Raw genomic sequence first — 10503 nt, 5'->3', positions numbered from 1 at the left:
CATGTAAAGTTTAAATGACTAAAATAAAATCATGTTGGTCATGCTTTTATATTATCGAGTAACCATAAATAAATATCACATAACGAGAGAGTTAAGAAAATGTGTACCATTTTCCTCCAAAGATGGTGCTAAACCAAGTAAGAGAATAATAATAGGAAAATAAGGAAGACTTAAACAAGTAGCTCCAAAAGAGAAAGTCTTCAAGGTTCCAAGCTTCAAAAAAGTAGATCTTCAATTACCCAAAAGAAAATGATATCCAAGCTCCAAAAGATAATACTTGACTTTTTAAAAGTTGCTAGTTATTGGCTTAAGAAGTGATAAGATCAAGCTCCATCTTCATTTGATTCTTCAACAAATAAAAAGGGTATAAAGTTAGTAAGATGTTAATGAAGTGGAGATATAAGATAGTAGAAAGATTTGATGATGGGGTGCAAGTGATCTCATGGCTAAGGAAGGGTATTTATAATGGGTTTTGGGCAACTTTTTAGTTCATAAGATTGTATGAAAAAGAAGGTTAACTTGTGTAAGTGATTTAGAGTGTGTTAGTGAATGTGTAAGAGTTGGAGTGTGTAAGTGGATATGTAAGAGTTTGGAGTGTAGAAGAAGGTTAACTTGTGTAAAGAAATGGTGATAGCTTGTGTAAGTGATGAACATTATGGATTGATGTAGAAAGGATTTTGGTTCATCAAATTTTTGTTCTAGTTTATACTAGTGAAATGTTTTAGATTAATGGGAAAGTATGGTTAAGGTTTGATTATGAAAATATGATAGTTTACTTAGAAAATTTTGGTTAAAACTATACTTAAAGTTAATAAGAAAAATATAGTTAATATTTTTAGGTATAAAATAATTAAATCAAAGTTGTAAGGTTAAAATGATAAGTAGTAAAGTTAGTTTGCGGAAAGAAATTGAAACGTAACGTTTTAATAAAACCGTAAATATTATATTAAAATTTTATTTTTCATAGTATAAAATAATAAAATGATATTTTAGTGCTTATAAAGAAATTTAAGAATATATATATATATATACATATATATTTATATATATTTTTAAGTTTAATATTTGGAAGAAATTACAAAAATCGGAATAAGGTTTAGGAATTAAAGGTGATTTGAATTAGATAATCAAAGGATTAGGAATTCGAAAAGAAATTTCGGAATAATTAATCGGAAGATTAAGATTAAAAAATTTGAACCTGTTACAATAACAACTGTATTTTTTCAAAAAATAGTTTGCCTGGCTCAATTGAAGTCGTCTCACGGTAAGACAGCTTCAATAGAGAATCAATGTTATATATATATACGTCCTCTATTACAAACTATTTACAACGTTACTCAAAAAAGTATTTATAACGTTTAACTTTTCATTTAGTTCAATGCACTATTTTAATCTATTCATGTATACAAAATTAATCATAGATTAAAATTGATAATGAATAGTCTAATATTTATAGTATTACAACTTACAAGTAATTTAGAATAGCTTTTGCCTATACTATCATACTATATATTTATTAAAGTTTGGAAAATAACAAATTTTATTTTCCTTAATACTTTGTCAAAAAGAAATAAGTTTACTTCTTCGTTTTGTAAATATCTTTAAACTTTCTGTGAGAAAAAAATTATTTCATTTTTTAAGAAAAAAATGGGTATCAACTATCTTAAGGAAATATATATTGATAGACGAACTTGGAAAAAATTGGGTAAAAATTACCCACTTATGGGAATATGTAGAAAACAAGGCAACCAATGTGATCCATCATCCACTTGATCTTAACTAATGAAAATGTTTCTAACATGCCTTAAAAAATTATATCATTTTGACCATATGACAGTTTTATGGGTATGAGAGTTTGGGGTATTAATTCTTTGATTTGCTAAGGGAATTACAAATAGGTTGAACATTGACTTTAGCTTAGAATTTTTATGATATTTAAAATCTTTCTATATTAGCAACACAACTTCAAGGTATAGACACTATCTAATCAGTAATATAGTTGAGGGGATTCAGCTTGTAGGCGTATAACTCGACCATATTATCGACTTTTAATATAAGTTCATAACTTCCAATTCATATTAAAATGAAACAAATCATACAAGGGGGCCTGGTTCGTCATTATAAGGACGTACTAGATCTCAGGATACAAGGGGGCCTGATAAATCAAAATTAGTAGCCAAAAACTTGATCGGGACTCTATGTCCTTCAATAGTAATACCGCAAGTGCACGGTGTAGCATAGTACGTCGGCAAGTACGGGTCGAATCCACAAGGAGCGTGGGTTAAGTTAATATTTTCTCGATCGATTAGTGTGTTCGAAAACGTATAATATGATGTTTGGAGATAGAAATAATTAAAACAAGCAATTAAAAGTACTTAATGAAAATAAAGCATAAAAGTAAATAAGGATACAATGAACCAAAAGCAAGGATAAAATGATCAATAAGCTAATAGGCATAGGCTAGGCTTTCTCACCAAAGTAGTGTTTACTAAACATTAACCTAAGGTCATGGATATTTTTTTATGGGGAAGAACATATCATAAGTACTAATGTTCTCTCTTGAGCAACAAAAGCTTCCTAAACAAACTCAACTACCTATTTTCATGGAGCTAAGCATAATTTAAGACATGAAGCACACATTCAACATTTCCAATCAAAGCATCTACCTATTCTAATGGAGATGTCTTAACTTTTAAGAATAGATTATCGTTAAAAATCGACTCTCGCCCTCAGTTTAACGACACTACAACATGATAGCAAAATCCATCTTAAACCATAAACAACACAACCAAGCCAAAGGTAAAGAAAGCAATTCAAACTACATACATGGTGATGATGCCTAGCCTAAGCCAAAACAAACTACTTACTCATACTCATATTGAAATTGTAGATTGCAAACAAGCCAAGAATCATAGATGAATAAACTAGAGTATCCTAAAGAGATGAGTGCAATATAAGTGGAAGAACTACAAGCATGAATATATGAAACTAAAGGCAAACAATCAAAGATAACTAAGTGACATGAATTGAAAACAATAATAGCAAGAATAGAAGTTACTCTTTTAAGTTCAATATAAAGATGAACAAGATGATTTGATGATTCAAAGTAATACCTTCCAAAAGCTTCAATAATAGTACATCAATGGTTGAAGAATTCCAAGTTGGAAAATATTACAATAAAGGATGAAGTTAAGATTGTATTTGGAAAATGAAAATACTTAATTGAATTGAAAGAGAAATTATGCTAACACTAATTCTTAATTGAAATGAAAGCAAAGCTATGATGAATACATAGAAATTACTCAAAGTGAAAGGTAAAAACTGAGATGATAGTTCCCACTTCCTCTTCTCTATTTATAGGCTTCAAAAACAAGTGGGCGTGGTGGTTTCATGATTGCTCCACCACCCCTAGGTTGTAGGGGGGGTGCCACTCCTAATGGATAGGGTAGAGTGGCTGGCAGTCTTGGCAGCAGTAATTAGAAGCAACAAAATGTAATTGGAACTCGAATGATACTTAAAAAGATCGCAAAAGCTGCTGTCACCCATTTTGCTCGACCAAATCGGATGTCGCTCGACCAGTCGAGCCACCATTAGGTCCAACATCAGAAACTTCAAAAATTGGACAGAATATGAAATTCGGCTCTGCTCGACCCGAGCCAACTTGCTCGACCAGTCGAGCGGATGTCCTGTACTTCTGAATTGAATCCTGCTGATGATAAGAAGCTCTGGAAGTTTGAATGCCCTTCGCTCGACCCGAGCCAACTTGCTCGACCGGTCGAGCAAACTTCAGAAATGTAATTCTCAACTTCTGACTCGAGCAATGCTGCTCGAGCCACCTTGGCTCGAGCTTATTCTGGTCGAGTGGATCTATTTTGGCTTCTTTTTGGCTTGTTCTTGTGGCTTGGCTCATGATGTTTCACTTCTTTGAACCCTTGGTGTTTAGGTGAGCAATGTATGCAACCAAAGGGGCTAGTTTGTGCTCGGTATTGATATTAGATACTGAAATGAAATAAAATACCAAAGTAACAAAACAAGCGTAAAATCCAATAAACCATTGCGATAAGATGTAGATTCCTCACGCTAAACAAGCCACTTATAGGGGTAAAAATAAAGATAAAATATAGCTAACAGAGCTACTCATTACTGACTTAAATTTATACACCATAAGTGCTCAGTGCATTTATTCAACATATATAAGGAAATAAAATGAAGTAAGCACATGTATAACAAACTTCCCTCCATTGGTAGAGCGGTGAAGCTTCAACAATAAGGTTTTTGGTTTCCTACCATAGAGCTCGTAGAAACCAACATACAAGTTTAACCTATTCAATTGACAATCAAATCAACTTGCTATCTACATCTCCAAACCCTAGAAAGTAAACTAAGTACTCACTCATATTTGAATAACAATTACACAAAGTATAATCACAAAATTCATATCTTCACAATATATAAGAAGTAGAAATTAGAACTTACTTAAAACAATGGTAGATATAGATTAGTAATAATGATGATGATGATGATGATAAGAAAAACAAATCCAATATGTAAGAATGTCTATAAAGTATATTCAATCTTCAAATAATTTTGCAAATAGAACCCAAATTAAAACTATAAGTTTTTTTGAAATTGAAACTACATCTTAAATCTTAAATTAGTCCCAAACAAAGGAAGAAAAACTAAGGAGAAATACTAAATAAATTACTTATATCCCCTTCCTTACAACCATTTTCGTGGCAGAACCAACCATTTTCATGACAACAATTATAGGTTAGAACATAGATTTTATATCCCGCTTTACTCTTTCTCATCTCTTAAATTTCTTCTATATCATGCTAACTCTTTACTTTTTCTCTTTGACTTCATTTTTTTTCTCATTTTACCTACTCAAATCACAAACTAAGGCAATTTGACTCGCGAACGAACCACGGTTAGGGACAATCGTACCCAATCGTTATTTGGTGGTCAAGTGATCGAATCATGTGACACTGCAATGACTGGTTTTGAAAATATTGGTTTTTAAACTTGCAAGTTGAATCTAAGTTAACGAAAAAACTTTAGATTATTCACTTTACAAACAGATTGTAGATCTTGGCGACAGTATTGATGATGTTGATGATAAATTGTCATTAAGATTGGTGGGTCGAATTCTTACGTCGAAACCTCTTAATTTTGACGCGGTCCGTAGAACACTGATGCATATTTGAAACCTCAAAGATGGCGTCATTATTAGGGCTATGGGATCAAATTTGTTCCTTTTCCAATTCTTTCATTTGAAGGATAGGTATAAAGTGCTTAATGGTAGACCTTGGTGCTTTGAAAATAAATTACTTGTTCTCCAAGATATTGATGTAGAAAAGCAATCAGCTGATATGACCTTGAATTTTTCGCCCTTCTGGATTTGTTTCTATAATCTACCCTTTGAATATAGATCGGATGAGAAAGTGAAAATAATGGCAAAGGCTTTAAGGGAAGTCTTGGTGATCGAGGAGGATTTTCTCAATATTAACCCTTATCGTGGGGTTACGGTTTGGCTCGATATTACAAAATCGTTAAAGAGGTTCCAGATGATTAGCCTCAAGACAAATAATACTATGAAGATCCCGATCAAATATGAGCGCCTTCCACATGTTTTTGAAGGACTGTTCACATGTTTTTGATGAAGAACGGGAAGTTGGGTAATATGGATGAGGTATGAACCTTAGAGCGTCCCCGAGGAAAGGCCTTAATAAGAACAATGAAGAATTTAATGTCCTACGTCTGAAAAAGAGCTTATTTGTGATGAAACCTAAATCTACTACAGATCCGAACGCTGCTCGGAGTAGAGATGAGGCTACTGGAGGGAAGTTAGGGGATATTTTTGGGGAGAATAGGTGTCTTGTGAATCCCAAAGGTGCACAAGTGGACATAAATGTAGCTGATTCTTTGGCTTGTAATCCCCAAGTACAGTTGATACGCGTGAAGGGAATAAGCAGCCCCCAAATGCGACCCCTTTATCACCATCAGGCCTTGAGGTTAGTACTCTTGTTTTTGCTGAAAAACATAGTGATTATGTGGGGTCTGGTACTGTTACTGTGATGTGCCCTCCTTTCCAGATAGACTGTCATAAAGCCCAACATAAAAAATTTGTTAAGATTTAAAAACATAGGAAGAGGGACAACATTAATGTGAAAGATTCTGAGGAGAGTAGGCCTATAGGTACCACACAAAATATTCTGCTTGAGTTGTCTGGGAAAAGAAAAACATGGGACTCTGATGTAGTTATGGAAGATAGTGAGTGTGATCTGAAGCGGTCTTGCATGGGATCTAGAGTAGAAATTTCGATCAGTAGTTCAATAGTGGAGGTTGGTTTACCCCAACCCCGCGAACGATAATGAAAATATTTAGTTAGAATTGTTAGGGTCTCAACAATCGCCTGACAATTCAAGCTCTCCATAGCTGGTGTTGGAGAGAGAGGCCGTATTTTGTTTTAGTTATGGAATCGATGATGAAGAAAAAGAAACTCAAAGGGATTAGAAATAAGTGTGGATTCAGTTATGGTCTTTGTGTGAGTAGTGGTGGACACTCTGGTGGCATTAGTCTGTGGTGGCGGGATGCAACTGTCAACTTGATCTCTTTCTCTTAGAGACACATTTTAGTGGAGGTTTGTGAAGTGAGGGGTATTGATACGAGTTGGTTAGCTTGTGGCATCTATGACTGGGCGAATAGAAAAAATAAGCATAAAATTTTGGAGTTAATCAGGAAGCTTAAGGATGATTCACGGAGTCCAGTGGTTATTTTTGGTGACTTCAACGAAATCTTGTGTCACAATGAGAAGGACGGAGGTAGTTCAAGGGCTGATAGGGACATGGATGCTTTTAGAGAGTTCCTTAATGATTGTGGTTTACAAGATATAGGGTACAGGGGTAGCACTTTCACTTGGAGCAGAGGCAATTCTCCTACTACTATGGTTATAGAGCGGTTAGACAAATTTGTGGCTTGTTCGGGGTGGTTGAATGTCTTCCACTCTTTTGATGTTCGTCATTTTCCAATTTATCGCTTGGACCATGCTCCTATTATGCTGAGTACTTCTAGACCATAAGGGGAAGGGTGTGACACAAAGTTATTCAGATTTGAATCTCTTTGGCTGTCTAATGATGATTGTAAAAAAGTTGTCTTTGATGCGTGGTAAGAAGGGTTAGGTGCTGACATTGAGTTTCGTATAGCTAATTGTGTAGGTAAATTGGCCTCATGGGCTGATTCGACATTTAGGGTTCTCAAATCAAGAATTAAAGCTTTAGAAAGAAAGCTTTACAAAGATGAAAGACACGACTTTATGGGTTTTATTAATTGGCCTTGATAAGGAATGTTTATGAGTTGTTGATAGTCATCTCTTTTGAGTTGTAATGTCAAATTGGTGATGTGTTATATAGCTTATTCCATTGAAAAACATAATTCTTTTGAGAGACAAAAGAAATAGTTAACACATATTTATCAAAATTTATATAAATAAAAGTGAGGTTAAATTCAATAGTTACATACCCACAAAATTAGTTTAAGAAAGGTTCTTAAACGGCGTACTAGTATACGAGGTCTTACAAGACATTGTTGGTGGACTTCACTAGAGGAACTTCATTTGCGGTTCTTGTCTCGTTATTATATTTTGCTAGTGGATTCACGCTACAAAGTTATAATTTCTCATCCCAATATTTATCTGTTTCATCTCATGTCAATAATTGGTTCTTAGAAAGATTTTAGTTTTCCGCTTGTTAAAAGTTAACAGTACTAAAATCCTACACACCATTCATATGTTTGTAAATGACAAGAATACATAGACAATTTAAAACACTTACAAAAGTCCATTATTTTTCACTATATTGATATTTTTGAATCGAAAAATGCAAATATGAAATTTTTTTTAAAAATAGGTGACTAAAATAAAAGGAACGGTTGTATTTAAGTGTTATGTTACAATTTTGGGTATAAATAAGCTTGGTATTGAGCTGATATTTGCCTCCATGATTGATTTAAAAATAATTCTATGATATAATATGTTTATTTACGTTGATTAAACTAAACATAGGTTTACTATGAATTTGAAAATTAATAATGATAAAAGCTTGATGGATAAAAGTGTCAGTAGAGTAAATTTGACAAATAAAAGCTTCACTTGAAATTAATGAAACTTCAATAATGTAAAAATCGAAAATAAAACTAGACTAGAGTAGACTATATAGTTTTAGAACGATATGGTCCGATTATATCGTTCTAATGTCTAAAACGGTTTGATTTGGGTTCATGACCCTTCCAATTACATTAGGATGTCTAAAAGCAACAATGAAAAAGAGTACTAAACGCACTTAACCGTAAGAGGAACCTAAAACATATTTTTACATTTAATCATTAACTGTCGAGAATAATCATATTTCAAACCAGAAAAACATGTGGCCGGAAATCAAATCATGACCCTTTTAATTACATTAGGATGTTAAATAATGCAGTAGAAAACTAATCCGGAAAAGAAACTCACAAAATGCAATAAAAAAAATGCAATTACATTAGGATGTTAAACCGAAAACTTATCAGGTGTGGTGGTTTGTGTGCCGAAAAACGTAGCTGAGCAGTGGCTATATTGTGGGTAGTGCACTTTGATGGTTATTATTGGTGCTAATACTATCATTTTATCATAATAAAAGTGACTTGAGTGGACTTTCTCGATTAATCGTGTGATCTTTTATCATTCACACGTAAGGGACTTATAAAAATTCTTGTGTTTTGGTTATTTTTTGGGTGATTAAACTAAATTAGGGTTTTTGTCTTAGTTTAGTTGATTGTTTTGCTTATATTGGTCGTGAAGTGGGTGTTATTAGTGTTATAATCAACCCCTTTGTGCTCAATAGTTCTAAACTTCTAACAACCTATTTGGTTTATGGTATTAAATAGTAATAATGGGAATGATTTATAGTGTAAAATTTTATCAAAAGTTTCATATCATTCCCATATTAATGAAACTTTTATCAAAAAAAAGTTTTTTATTTACAAATTTTCATTACCACCTAATACCACCTCTCCCAACGATAATGCATTGCAATGAATTTTACGAAGAAAATGAGATAATTAAAATTGGACAAACATGATTATCAAAGTAGGGAATGAGATTTTTGAACCAAAATTAGCTATTTTTCACGAACTTCTCCAGCACTATCTGTAACAGATCCTTTTTCTTAATCTTAAATAATTTGACAAATTCAATAATCGTTTCGTTTAATTATTTTCTTTTTAATGCCGTTTCGAATTTTATTTCAATCGTTCTTAAGTTCTCGATTTTCTTTTATAGATAATTTATTTCTCTTAAAATAAATTACCTAAATATTAAGTCTAGTTAAATTACATACAATAACTTAATCTTTTTATTTTTTATATTAATTTATGATTAAAAAAAATATATACAATAATAATAAAATTTAAAAAAAAATAAATAAATTATAATAAAAATAAAAATATCTATAGGTTGGCGGCAAAGTGGCTAGGTGGCATAATTTTCACTTAGCCTTATCTCTAATTTCTTGCCCATGAAGGAAAAAAAATTAAAATAATAAATAATTTTACAATCTTTGGCCTATTTATATCCAAAGCATACCGTGGGTAAAGAAAAAAAAAAGGAAAGAAGAGAAGGAAAAATCAGAAAAATTACTTTCAAATAAAAGCTAATTCCTACAAAAAAAAAACACTAAAAACCCTAGAAAAATTCATAAAAAAACTTTTCAAAAATTTCCTAATAATAGTATTTAGTGTTAATTATAGAAATTGAAGGGAGGAAGCTAATTTTGTGACTAGAAATTCTACAACAAAGGAAATTGATTAATACTAAAATTATTAAAGGCATAAATTCTTATATATATTTATTTACATAAAATTATGCCCATAAATTTTATATGTGTTTAGTATATATTAATTAAATTTTCAGAAAATTTTTGGGAATTAATTCGTTGTAATTTAATTTATATGATTTATTCATTTTAATTGTCAAAAACCGCATAATCTGAAATAATTTTAATTAAAATAGTAAATATTAATATTTTTAAACGAAAATTTTTCTGTATATATATATATATATATATATATATATATATGTATATATATATACACACATATATATATATATATATATATATATATATATATATATATATATATATATATATATATATATATATATATATATATATATATATATATACACATATATATATATATATATACACATATATATATATATATATATATATATATATATATATACATATATATATATATATATATATATACACACATATATATATATATACACATATATATATATACACACACACACACACACACACACATATATATATATATATATATATATATATATATGAGATATAAATTGTGTATTAATTTCGTGAATTATAGTTGAGTATAAATGTTATTATTAATTTTTGCTAAAAAAAGCATAAAATAAGGAAATTCATAAATTGGGTT

Source organism: Amaranthus tricolor, chromosome 4 (genome assembly GCF_026212465.1).
Source record: "Amaranthus tricolor cultivar Red isolate AtriRed21 chromosome 4, ASM2621246v1, whole genome shotgun sequence".
Taxonomy (NCBI): domain Eukaryota; kingdom Viridiplantae; phylum Streptophyta; class Magnoliopsida; order Caryophyllales; family Amaranthaceae; genus Amaranthus; species Amaranthus tricolor.
Note: the sequence above shows the minus strand (reverse complement) of the source record.